Below are 13,726 nucleotides of genomic sequence, written 5' to 3'. Positions count from 1 at the left end.
TGGTGTTGTCTCTGTGATCTTTGTCTGCCTGTAGCTTTGCCTTTTCATGGTGATAGGAATAGTCTGCAGAACTGGGACGAGTGACGGCTGGAAGGACTTCCTTTCTTGTTGGTTTGTGGCCCTCCTCTCCTGGGAGAACAGCGGCCTCTAGTGGCTTGTGCTGCGCAGCTGCGCGCAGACAGGGTTTCTGCTTCCTGCCCGGCTGCTATGGAGTTAATCTCCGGTGTTGCTGTGGGCGTGGCCTGGCTCGGGCAGCTACTCCAAAATGGTGGAGTCGCGTTGGAGCAGGAGCTGCTGGGAGGCTATTTATCTCCGTAAGGGGCCTCCCTGCTCCCTGCAGCCCAGGGGTTAGGGTGCCCAGAGATCCCGGATTCCCTACCTCTGGATTAAGTGGCCCGCCCTGCCCCTTTAAGACTTCCAAAAAGCACCCGCCAAAACAAAACAACGACCACAAAAAAAAACAAGAAAAAAAAAATTTTTTTAATTAAAAAAAAAAAAAAAAATTTTTTAATTAAAAAAAAAAAAGGTGGTCGTTCGTTTTTCTTTATTCTCCGGTGCCAGCCTCAGGCCTCTGCTCACCAGTCTTTCTGCCCTGTTTCCCTAATATTGGGGTCCCTGTCCCTTTAAGACTTCCAAAAAGCGCTCGCCAAAACAAAGCAGCAAAAAAAGCAAAAAAAAAAAAAAAATGGTCGCGCGCTTTTCTTATGTCCTCTGTCGCCCAGCCTCCAGTGCCTGCTCACTGTTCTTGCTGCCCTGTTTTCCCAGAATCGAGGGCCCTGCACTCTGGCCCGGATGGCTGGGGCTGGGTGTTCGGCAGCCCTGGGCTCCGTCTCCCTCCCGCTCTGCCTGCTCTTCTCCCGCCGGGAGCTGGGGGGAGGGGCGCTCGGCTCCCGCGGGGCCGGGACTTGTATCTTACCCCCTTCGCGAGGCGCTGGGTTCTCTCAGGTGTGGATGTGGTCTGGATATTGTCCTGTGTCCTCTGGTCTTTATTCTAGGAAGGGTTGTCTTTGTTATATTTTCATAGATATATGTTGTTTTGGGAGGAGATTTCCGCTGCTCTACTCACGCCGCCATCTTCCGCCCCACCTCTGAATCTACTTTTAGAATCTATTCTTTCTGATTTATCTATTTCTATTTATTGTGAACTGCCATATTTTTAAGTAACTATAACTTTAAAATTATTTTAATCCATGAACTCATCTTCAGCATTTTTCTGAATTATATATGCCTTTCTCCCATATTTATGACTCAAAGTATAGAAAAGTCTTTGAAGAAACACACCAAGTTAACGGTATATGAACATTTGATAAGTATTATGATTGACCCCAACTACATCATATACCCTACCTGGAAAAAGAGAGAAATGTTCTGTAGAGATCAAAATAATATGTACTAGAGGAACAACGTTAACAAGCAGGATCATAAGAAAATGACATTAAAATCTTTTGATGAGAAAAATAGTGAGAAAATAGGCAGAAGGTCTTTCTTTCTTGTTTTATTTTTTGCCACACTCTTGACACTCCCCCCACTTACCTACTAAGTAGTCCTCTTTTCCTTCATAAGAGACTGGCATTGAGAACTTCGTTTACTTGGCTCAACTGTGTTAGTTGATGAAGATTGCTATAGACTCCTTACACTTCATTACTGCAGCAAATATAGAAGGTAATTGTAATATTTTTTCAATATTGAAAAACAATAGCACAAACTAGATAACCTAAGTCTTTGGTAATAAATTCTAAAGAAAATTAAACTACTACCAAACAAATAAATTATTCTTTCAAACTCTTGGTTGAATGATGGATATGTGTTTACTTTTCTTTTGGAATCACTAGTCACTCACCACAATATGAGAATATTTATATTATTGAGTGAACTTGAATATAACTTATCAAAGGTTTTTCATTTCGTATACTGTAATCATCCATAATGAAGGCAAATAGATACAGTGTGGAGATTATTAATCAGACTATGATTTGGTGCTAATGTATGTTAAGCCAGGGGTGTGCTAACTGGGGAAAACCCAAGAGAACCACATTGAAATTTTAACACACAGTTCCAGAGAGAGCGTACATGCAGAGATTTACTTCCTTCCCATGCCATTCTTACATTATACCCTACAATGCCTTCCAAGTTGTGGAATACAATTAAATATCAAACACAGAAACCAATGTTGTAAGATTGGCCAGAGAAATGGAAGTTGGGGATGTCTTTTGGAAGCTCTCAAATCTATCAGAAGTGTTTCATTTGGAAAATTTTTATTAAAAATACCATACTGTGTTTCCTTTATGCCCCAAGGAATCACTATGTTATTTATTCTTTGCATTTCTTTAAAATTATTTGCAATAAATTTCAAGAAGAAACCTTTATATCCCTTGCTGTGGGCTATTGTGATTTTGGTATTAGTACCTGAAACCTATTTTCACTCCTTTTAGAAGGTGTTAAAAATAAATCTTCTAGTCAGAAAAGTAACCTATGATTAAAGGAATTAAACTATCTTTTGAACTGAGCAGGCACAATAAATAATCCATTAAGAGTTTTTGGAACTTCTTTCCTAATATCTTATATGATCTAATACACAGCTGATTTATTACATTACCCCAGGTTCCAAAACACATGAAAACTTCAAATTCTGTGCCTATGCCAGTTCCATACAGTTTTGGCAAAACTTATTCAATGCAGGTATATACTAAGAGCTAGCAATTGTTCTTCATTTCATTCAATGTGTTAATGTAATTTTTTAGGTAGTAAATGTTTCTTGTGTTTGGAAAACTTTGACTAGAGATCAAATATAAGAAAAAATTCCTTAGATAGAAGTATTTATTAAAGGACAACAGGAGGGAAAAAAAACTTGTAACAAAATAAAATACCTGCAAGATTATTTCTTCATAATTACATGAGAATCATATAAGGTAGGAAAAGTAAAGTGCAAGTATTATTTTAAAAATGATTAATTGAGGGCATTGTCAGTATTTATTTTTTTACATTCTCATTGAAATACAGTTGATATACAGTATTATGTTTCAGATGTACAACATGATTTGACAATTATATACATTACTAAATGTTCACCATGATAAATGGAGTTACAACTCTATCGATAAACATGAAAAAAATTGCACTATTATTGATTATATTCCCTATGTTGTAATTTTCATCCCTGTGACTAATTTATTTTGTAATTGGAAGTTTGTACCTCTCTCTTGCTTATTTTGCCCATCCCCAGGCCCTACCCCATGGCAAGCCCCAGTCCATTCTCTGCAATTAGGAGTCTATTTCTGTTTTGTTTGTTCGTTTGTTTTGTTTTGTTTCTTAGATTCCACATATAAGTTAAATCTTATGGTATTTGTCTTTCTCTGTCTAACTTGTTTCACTGAACATAACACCTTCTAGGCCCATCCATGTTGTCACAAGGGCAAGATTTGATTCTTTTCTATGGCTGAGTAATATCCCATTGTGCATATGTACTACATCTTATTTACCCATTTATCTTTCAAGGAACACTTAGATTGCTTCCATATCTTGGCTATTGTAAATAATGCTATGCTAAACATATGGGTGCATGTATCTTTTCAAATTAATGATTTTGTTTTCCTTGGATAAATTCCTAGAAGTTGGGTTATTATTGGGTCATATGGTATTTTTATTTTTATCTTTTTGAGAAGTCTCCATACTGCTTTCCATAGTGGCTGCAGCAATTCACAGTCCCACTGGCAGTGTAAGAGCATTCCCTTTTCTTTACATCCTCACCAGTGCCTGTTATATCTTGACTTGCTGACACTAGCCATTCTTACTGGTATGAGGTGACATCTCATTGTAGTTTTGATTTGCATTTCCCTGATGTTTAGTGATGTTCAGCATCTTTTCATGTGTCAGTTGTCCATCTGTATGTCTCCTCTGGAGAAAACCCTACTCAGGTCCTCTGCCCATTTTTTAATAGATAATTTCTTTTTTTGGTTTTGAGTTGTATGAGTTCTTACATATTTTAGATCCATTAATGTAAGTAGAGTGGTAAAGTCCCCTTTTATTGTATTACTGTCATTTTCTCCCTTTATGTTTGATAATATTTGTTCTATATATTTAGGTCTTCCTCTGTTGGGCAGGTAGATATTTATAATTGTTATGTCTTCTTACTAGATTGAGACCATAATCATTAGACAATGTCCTTCTTTGTCTCTTGTTACAGTCTTTGTTTTAAAGTCTATTTTGTCTGATAAAAGTGCTGCTACTCCAGCTTTCTTTTTTTTTTTCCATATCTATTTGCACGGAATATCTTTTTCTACCCCTTCAATTTCAGTCTGTGTTTGTCTTTAGATCTGAAGAGAGTCTCTTATAGGCAGCACAGTGATTTTTTTATTAAAGCACAGTCTTGCTTTTTTTATTGAGGGGTCTCCCAGATGGGCACCAGCCATGGCCACACTGGCTGGGTAATTGGGGGCAAAAAGGGCAGGGGAAGCTGGGTGAGTACCTTAATAGTGTTGCCTCAGAGAGACTGCTAGATCTCCAGTATGTGCCTCTGGGTGTGGGCAGGGACTGGAGGGCTGTCTTGGTTACATCTGGTATGCTGGTATGCACAGGGACCCTGCTCCCCTCCATCTATCAATGCGTGGAGGAATGTGAACAATGGCACTCACCGGCGTTCCTTACCCCAGAGAGAATTCCAGCAGTTCCCTCTGTTTGTCACATGCTTTTGTTCTGAAAATCACCTTTTGAAAATCTAGTTTCCCTTTAAACCGCTTTTGTTTTTATTGTTGTCATTTTTCTTTGTTTTGTTTTTTTTATTTGTGCTCCAGGACCAAAGAATCTGCACTCCTGTCCCTCAGTGATCTCTCTCCTGCACATCACCGTGTTGAAGGTGGGTTTACTGAGTTACTGTGCCGCAGTCTCTCTGCCAGTTTTTATGTGGTCTTTCTATCCTTTGTTGCACAGAAAGTGTTCAACAATTGCTCTGTATGTAGGTGGAGATTTGGTGTGTATGAGGGAAGAGGTGAAGTCAGGCTATTTGACCCTGCTGTCTTGGACCTCCCTCCCTACTAGTATTTATTTTTAGAACAACAAATGCTACATTAACATTCTGAAAAGCAGGTAAAGAGGTTTTGGACAGTCAAAACCAAAGTTCATCAAAACCATATTTCAACTCAGAAACTCCAAATACCTGTTTCTTTTTTAGAACCCTCTTAATTGAAAGTTGTATTGTTTTATATTTACTTTTTAAATTTCCTGATCTTCATGTAATATCTTATTAATAGCCTTGTGAGGAAATTAGATAGAATAATCATTATTAAACCTTTTTTATTTCACTTTTTTGATTTTATTCTTTTAATTGAGGTATACTTGACATAACATTATATTAGTTTCAGGTCTACCATATAATGATTTGATATTCATATATACTGCAAAATGATCACCACAGCAAGTCCAGTTTACATCTATCACCATATATAATTACAAATGATTTTTCTTGCAATGAGAATTTCCAAAATCCACTCTCTTACCTACTTTCAAATATGCAATACAGTATTATTAACTACAGCCACCATGATATCCCTGTGACTTATTCATTTTATAACTGGAAATTTGTATCTTTCGACCCCCTTCACCTATTTCATGCATGCTGCGCATCTCTGCCTCAGGCAGCCACCAATCCATTCTATATATTCATGAATTTTTTGTTGTTGTTAGATTCCACATATAAATGAGATCATACAGTATTTATCTTTTTCTGCCTGACTTATTTCACTTAGCATTCAAAGTCCATCCATGTTGTTGCAAGTGGAAAAGGTACATTCTTTTTATGGAATAAAAATATTCCTACTTGTATGTGTGTGTGTGTGTGAATGTATAAGTCAGACATTCATAAACATTCTTATACATTCACATATAAATGGATATTAAATTGCTTTGTAGTGAACACAATGGGGGTGCATATATATTTTTAAGTTTGCATTTTCATTTTGTTTGGATAAATATGCAGAAGTGGAATTGCTGGATCATATCATAGTTCTATTTTTCATTTTTTGAGGAACCTCCATACTATTTTCCATAATGGCTGAACCAATTTACATTCATCCAACAGTGTTCAAGTCCCCTTTTCTCCTCATCCTCACCAACACTTGTTATTTCTTGTCCTTTTGATAACAGCTATTCTGGCAGGTATGAGGTGATAACTCATTGTGGTTTTGGCTTGTTTTTCCCTGATGATTAGTGATGCGGAGCATCTTCTCATGTACCTGTTGTCTGTCTGTATGTCTTCTGTGGAAAAAAATGTTTATTCAGATCCTCTAACCATTCTTTAATTGGGTTTTTTGTCTTGTGTCCTTGAGTTGTATGAGTTATTTATATATTTTGGATATTAACCCCTTTTAAGATATGTGATTTACGAATACTTTCTCCCATTCAGTAGGTGCCTTTTCATTTTATTGATGGTTTATTTTGCTATGCAGCTTTTTAGTCTGGTATAGTCCCGTTTGTTTATTTTTGCTTTTGTTACCCTTGCTTTTGGGTTAACACACCTTTACAATGAGAGAAAACAAAGAAATTTGCCACTGTAAGACTGAGCCTAGAACCCAGTTCCTTTTATTCTAAGACTAATATGCCGTATAGCTCAATCTGCTCTAAAAATTTTGGATATTGATAGAACAGTGTTAGACAATGCAATAAAACTGAGGAAGTTTGAATTTCCTCAGTCTGTATTAAATATTCCTCACAAAATCTGTTTTATCCTGTTCTTCAAATCAACCCCAGAAGGCTCTCTCATTTATTAATTCATTAATTGATAATGAGTCGTACATAAATTTGTAAAACACAAGGTATCATTAAATGTTTTGAAATAATAGTTATTCTTTGATTTATTTCACGAATTTTAGGGGAGTATCAACACCATATTACCAAAAGTCATATCATAATCTCATTACTTTAATCATAATTAAATTATGCACAATCAAAGTGACAGGGCATACCCAGATTCAGAGATGATATGGAATCATGAAATTTCAGAATTTCTTTAAAATATCAATTTCAAACCAAGATGGCAAAAATCTTATCTAAGTCCATATCAGTTATTTTTCTTTAATAGTTTTCTTTTTCAGGTATTAGTGATTGCAAAATAGGACTTTTAGTTATAGTTGCACATATCAACCTAGATATGCATTAAATTAAGGGTAGTTTAATAAAGGTATGAGAGTGTATACCTAACAATGGTATTTGCTCAATTCCAGTTTCAAAAGTATTGAAAGACTATATATTGGTTCTTGCTTTAAGACTGCTTAATTAAAAAAAAAAAAACTAATTCAATACTAACCAGTTGAGGTTTTTGTTTGTATTCATATTCCCTCAAAGTCCAAACATTGTATTTCATTTTCAAAGGGATGAGCATAGTAGCATTTGTTGGTACCTACTTTGTAAAGCTCAACTGCTTTATAAAGTTTTATCATTTTTATCACATTTAAACTTTCCAGTAATACCTATCCTTACTTCTTTAAAGTACTTCTGAGAATGTTACAGATCTATTTACCACGAGGAGTTAAGAATCTACAGTGAGAAACTATTTCACTTTTTAGGTAGCTATAGTAACATCACCACACTAAAACCTTAAGCTACTTTAAATAGTGAACAAAATTCCAGTTATACAGAAAATGCATATAAATGTCTAGAAATGACTGAGAGAAATCATCTTTTAGCATGTGAGCGATGAGTACTGATGTTTATTATTCTTTTTAATTGTTCTGCCATCTAAATGCCAATTTCCACAGGTGGAAAGGTTTTTGGGTACACAGGAATGTTTCTGAAGTGATAGCTGGCTGCTACTAACTGCTCTGTGCCAGTTAGCAGTTTTCTTGGAATTGATTGGGGCTGATAGCCAATGGATTTATCTTCTTAGCAAAATATGACATCTGTGTTAGACACAATTTAAAAGGAAACAGGTGCTATCAGAAATATTTTTCAAGTTGAAAATACTGTGCCTAAAGGATAACAGCAAAATAATTTGAACAGGAAATAATATGGTAATCTTTGGTGTATTAAAAGGACTTTGTATTAGTCACCTATAGTCATTTATTTATTCTGAACAATTTGCATTAAATAAAAATTAAGCAAGTAGTGCCTGATCTGTAGGAAGCATACAAAAATGATACCTTTCTGTTATATGACTTCTTTGAATGTACTCTTCTTTTTTTAAGAGGAGGCCAAGATTGTGTCCTTTTGGTACATAATTGAGAAAGTGTATATTGAAAGAGGGAGTCAAAATTCTTACAACCTGGACTTGGACAAGAGTTGGAGATGTTTAAAAACAAAATAAAACAAAACCTTTCATGTTTATTTCCTCATTCAGTCAGCTAACATTTACTGAGCACATGGAGTATTACTATATATTGGACATAGGTTAAATACAAATGGAAGTAAGATAAAAATAATATGTCAAAATCTAATCCACAAGAATGTCATAATAAATGAACAAACAGTTCCAATACAATATCAACAAATAAAGAATGTGCTAGGGAAGCAAAAGTTGATGATCAGTTAACTGTCAGTGTGGATGTTAATGACTGTCTTATGTGAAGTGGTACAGAGCTGAGTCCTTTAGGATATTTGCCAGGATAAATAGGGAGAAAAGAGAATTATGGGCATGGTCATGGCATTTGTAACATGAACAGAGAGCAAATATCATTAAAAGAATTATTAGAAAAATTTATTTTTAGATTTATTCAGATAATCCACTGAGTCTGACTTCCTCATGCTCTATGATGTTAAGGACTATCTTTATCAGCATGAGTAGGAATACTTAAGGAGCTAGCCAGGTTTATAGCAACTGAGATGAAAAGGATACTCTCTGGGTGAGAGTTCCTACAATAAACTTACGGATCCATGTAAGAATCCAAACAATACTTTTAAGAAACTGACCACTCAGTTGAAATCAGACATCCATATCCATCCACTGACACTCCATGCTAATTTATTGCAAGTTAACTCTCAGATTGCCCTTGAAAAAAATTCCTCTTTTGCACACCAAGCACATACTATCCACATACACTCAAACACACAGAATATGGAAAAAAGAGACCCATATTTAGAACACTGCTTTCTTTACTAATATCATCATATTTAAGATGGTTTAGTGTGAAATATTCCTTTTCATTGGGCCACCTAAATGAATTTTCATATGTCAAACACTCAGGAACATTCAAATTAAAAGAGCCCTTTTCCTCCAAGTTTAGACTATTAACCTAATGGAGTTAGGCATCTTCTCATTTTTATGCCTCATCAGCCAGGTATCAGGTCTCATTAACACAATGAATAACCAGTTTGTCTCCTTGTGTCATTAGTCTTTACCTGGAGAATACTAACTTTATTATCTCTTCATGTGTGAAAAATAGATTTACAGTCAAATATCTTTACAAAACACTGGATTAAATTCAGTTGAGTAGGTTCCCTTACCACAGAAATTGCAGAAGCTTTGCTGTGATAAAATGCTAGTACAGATTATGAGTCTTTATGAAGAAATGCTGTATAGTAGACAATGCTTCCCCTTTTGTGTGGAAAAATTGGGTGGATACCTTTCCTTAGGAACTGACAATGGGAAGCATTTCATTGTGGACCTCTTAATGCTTTTCCATTAGCACATTCAATGGCTTCACATGCATTACCACCAAATCACAGTCTGATTAATAATCTCCACACCGTATCTATTTGTCTTTCATTATGGATGGTAACAGTATATAAAATGGAAAATATTTGGTAAGTTTATTTCTAGCACACTGAATAAAGAATAGAAAAAAATTCATTTCCTTAAATTTTATAAATCATTAGGTCCCTCCTAGTAAATGATCTCTATCCTCACACTGTTAAAGTCACATTAGTTCAGCTAAATGAAGGTCCCTCAGGCAAAAACAATAAATGGCCACTTACTCATTCAGCTGCATGAAGATGACCTTCAATAAATATGACACTTCAGATTGATAGTCATTGCTGATAAAAGTAAAAAGTAGTGGCAGATTATTTTTTCAGAGGGTGTATACACACAAAATAAAAACCTGACTGAAAATTTATACTCAAATAGAGCAAAATGTTAATATATACACCTTCTGGCAAACTTTGAGGAAAAATTAGCAAATATTCACTTAATGCTCTAAAAAATGATATTCTTGATAGACGTAAATTATGTGTAATTAAGAAGAATTAAATTCAAGTGCTTGTTTATTCCATAAATTGAGACAGTCTGATAACCATGACACTGTATACACATCATATCCATTTCCCTCTAAATAACTAATTTATATGTGTCTTATCTTTCACTAAAATGAATTAATCTACTACAAAAACTGTTTCATCTTGACCAATATTCACATTGCATATCACTTACTCTTAAAGTTCATACAATATTATTAATTTCCTTCTATTCATCTCTGAAATATTTCTGTATCAACTAATAAACAACCAATGAGATTATTTCATTAAAATGTTGTGAGTCACTACAAGTAAAGATACTTTCTTTTTCTTTTTTTTTCCATAAGGATAGGTTTTGTTTGCAGTTTCTTAATAAATGTAACTTCTAAAGAGTTTCCTAACCTGTACATTTAGGTAGTAAATGCCTCTGATAAGGGCAAGAGGTATAATAAAAATGAGTTCATTTTGGAAAAAACAAGAGATCAATTAGTAAATGCATTATTTTCTCCCCTCCTGAGGACAGAAGTCTGGCTATAACAACAGCCTACATATATACTTATTTTATGGCTTTACACATTACTATACCTTTTATTTTCTGTATCATTAACAGACAATCATATGAGCAACATGTGGTTACTAGATTCCTCCCATTATCAAGTCCCCACCACACACCTGATTATAGTTACTGTCCATCAGCATAGTATGATGCCAAAAAAATCACTACTTGTCTTCTCTGTGCTATATTGCCTTCCCCGTGACCCCTCACAACTATATTAGTGCACTAATTGTAATGCCCTTACTCCCATTCTCCCTCCCTTCCCGCCCATCCTCCTCAGTCCCTTTCCCTTTGGTAACTGTTATTCCATTCTTGGGTTCTGTGATTCTGCTGCTGTTTCATTCCTTCAGTTTTTTCTTTGTTCTTATACTCCACAGATGAGTGAAATCATTTGATACTTGTCTTTCTCTGCCTGGCTTATTTCACTGAGCATAATACCCTCTAGCTTCATCCATGTTGTTGCAAATGGTAGGATTTGTTTTCTTCTTATGGCTGAGTAGTATTCCATTGTATACATGCACCACCTCTTCTTTATTCATTCATCTACTGATGGTCACTTAGGTTGCTTCCATTTCTTGGCTATTGAGATAAACACAGGGGTGCATATGTCTTTTTGAAATTGGGCTACTGCATTCTTAGGGTAAATTCCTAGGAGTGGAATTCCTGGGTTAAATGATATTTCTATTTTGAGTTTTTTGAGGAACCTCCTTACTGCTTTCCACAATGGTTGAACTAATTTACATTCCCCCCAGCAGTGTAGGAAGGTTCCCCTTTCTCCATATCCTTGCCAAAAGTTGTTGTTGTTTGTCTTTTGGATGTTGGCCATCATAACTAGTGTGAGGTGATATCGCATTGTGGTTTTAATTTGCATGTCTCTGATGATTAGCAATGTGGAGCATCTTCTCATGTGTCCATTGGCCATCTGAATTTCTCCTTTGGAGAAGTATCTGTTCAGATCCTCTGCCCATTTTTTAGTTGGATTATTTGCTTTTTGTTTGTTGAGGTGTGTGAGCTCTTTATATGTTTTGAATGTCAACCCTTTATCAGCTTTGTTATTTATGAATATATTCTCCTATACACTAGGATGCCTCTTTGTTCTACTGATGGTGTCCTCTGCTGTATAGAAGCTTTTTAATTTGACATAGTCCCACTTGTTCATTTTGTGTCCTTGCCAGGGGAGATATGCTCATGAAGAAGTTGATCATGCTTATGCTCAAGAGAGTTTTCTTCTAAGAGTTTTATGGTTTCATGACTTACATTCAGGTCTTAGATCCATTTAGAGTTTACTTTTGTGTATGGAGTTAGACAATAATCCAGTTTCACTCTCTTACATGTAGCTTTCTAGTTTTGTCAACACAGTTGTTGAAGAGGCTGTCATTTCCCCACTGTAAATCCATGGCCCCTTTATCATATATTAATTGACCATATATGTTTGGGTTAATATCTGGACTCTCTATTCTGTTCCACTGGTCTATGGGTCTTTTCTTGTGCCAGTACCAAATTGTCTTGATTACTGTGACTTTGTAGTAGAGCTTGAAATTGGGAAGGGAGATCCCCCCTGCTTTATTCTTCCTTCTCAGTATAGCTTTGGCTATTCGAGGTCTTTTGCGGTTTCATATGAATTTTAGAACTATTTGTTTTCAGTTTGTTGAAGAATGCTGTTGGTATTTTGATAGGGATTGCATTGAATCTGTAGGATGCTTTATGTAGGATGGCCATTTTGACAATATTAATTCTTCCTATCCATGAGCATGGATATGTTTCCATTTATTGGTATCGTCATTAATTTTTCTCAAGTGTCTTGTAGTTTTCAGGGTATAGGTCTTTCACTTTCTTGGTTAAGGTTATTCCTAGGTATTTTATTCTTTTTGCTGCAATTCTGAATGGAATTGTTTTCCTTTCTGCTAGTTCATCATTAGTATATAGGAATGCAACAGATTTCTGTGTATTAATTTTGTATCCTGCAATTTTGCTGAATTCAGGTATTCAATCTAGTAGTTTGGGAGTGGATTCTTTAGGTTTTTTCCATACAATATCATGTCATCTGCAAACAGGGAGAGTTTGGCTTCTTCCTTACCAGTCTGGATGCCTTCTATTTTTTTGTGTTGTCCGATTGTGTGGTTAGGACCTCCAGTAAGAGGTTGAATAGAAGCTGGGAGTGTGAGCATCCTTATCTTTTTCCTGATCTTAAAGGAAAAGCTTTCAGCTTCTCACTGTTAAGTATAATGTTGGCTGTGGGTTTATCATATATGGCCTTTATGATGTTGAGCTATTTGCCCTCTATACCCATTTTGTTGAGAGTTTTTATCATGAATGGATGTTGAATTTTGTCAAATGCTTTTTCAGCATCTATGGAGATGGTCATGTGGTTTTTGTCCTTCTTTTTGTTGATGTGGTGGATGATGTAATGGATTTTTGAATGTTGTATCATCCTTGCATCCCTGGGATGAATCCCACCTGATCATGGTGTATGATCCTCCTGATGTATTTTTGAAATAGGTTTGCTAATATTTTGTTGAGTATTTATGAATCTATGTTCATCAGGGATATTGGTCTGTAGTTTTCTTTTTTTGTGGTGTCTTTGCCTGGTTTTGTTATTAGAGTGACGCTGGCTTCATAGAATGAGTTTGGAAGTACTCCCTCCTCTTCTATTTTTTGGAAAACTTTAAAGAGAATGTGTATTATGTCTTCTCTAAATGTCTGATAAAATTCAGTGGTGAATCCATCTGGTCCGGGGGTTTTGTTCTTGGGTAATTCTTGATTACCGATTCAATTTCATTGCTGGTAATTGGTCTGTTTAGATTTTCTGTTTCTTCCTGGGTTAGACTTGGAAGGTTGTATTTTTCTAGAAAGTTGTCCGTTTCTTCTGGGTTTTCCAGTTAGCATATAGTTTTTCATAGTATTCTCTAACAATTCTTTGTAATTCTGTGGCGTCCATAGTGATTTTTTCTTTCTCATTTCTGATTATGTTTATGTGTGTAGATTCCTTTTTCTCTTAATAAATCTGGCTTG

Source organism: Manis pentadactyla, chromosome 6 (assembly GCF_030020395.1).
Source record: "Manis pentadactyla isolate mManPen7 chromosome 6, mManPen7.hap1, whole genome shotgun sequence".
In the NCBI taxonomy this organism is placed as follows: Eukaryota; Metazoa; Chordata; class Mammalia; order Pholidota; family Manidae; genus Manis; species Manis pentadactyla.
Note: the sequence above shows the minus strand (reverse complement) of the source record.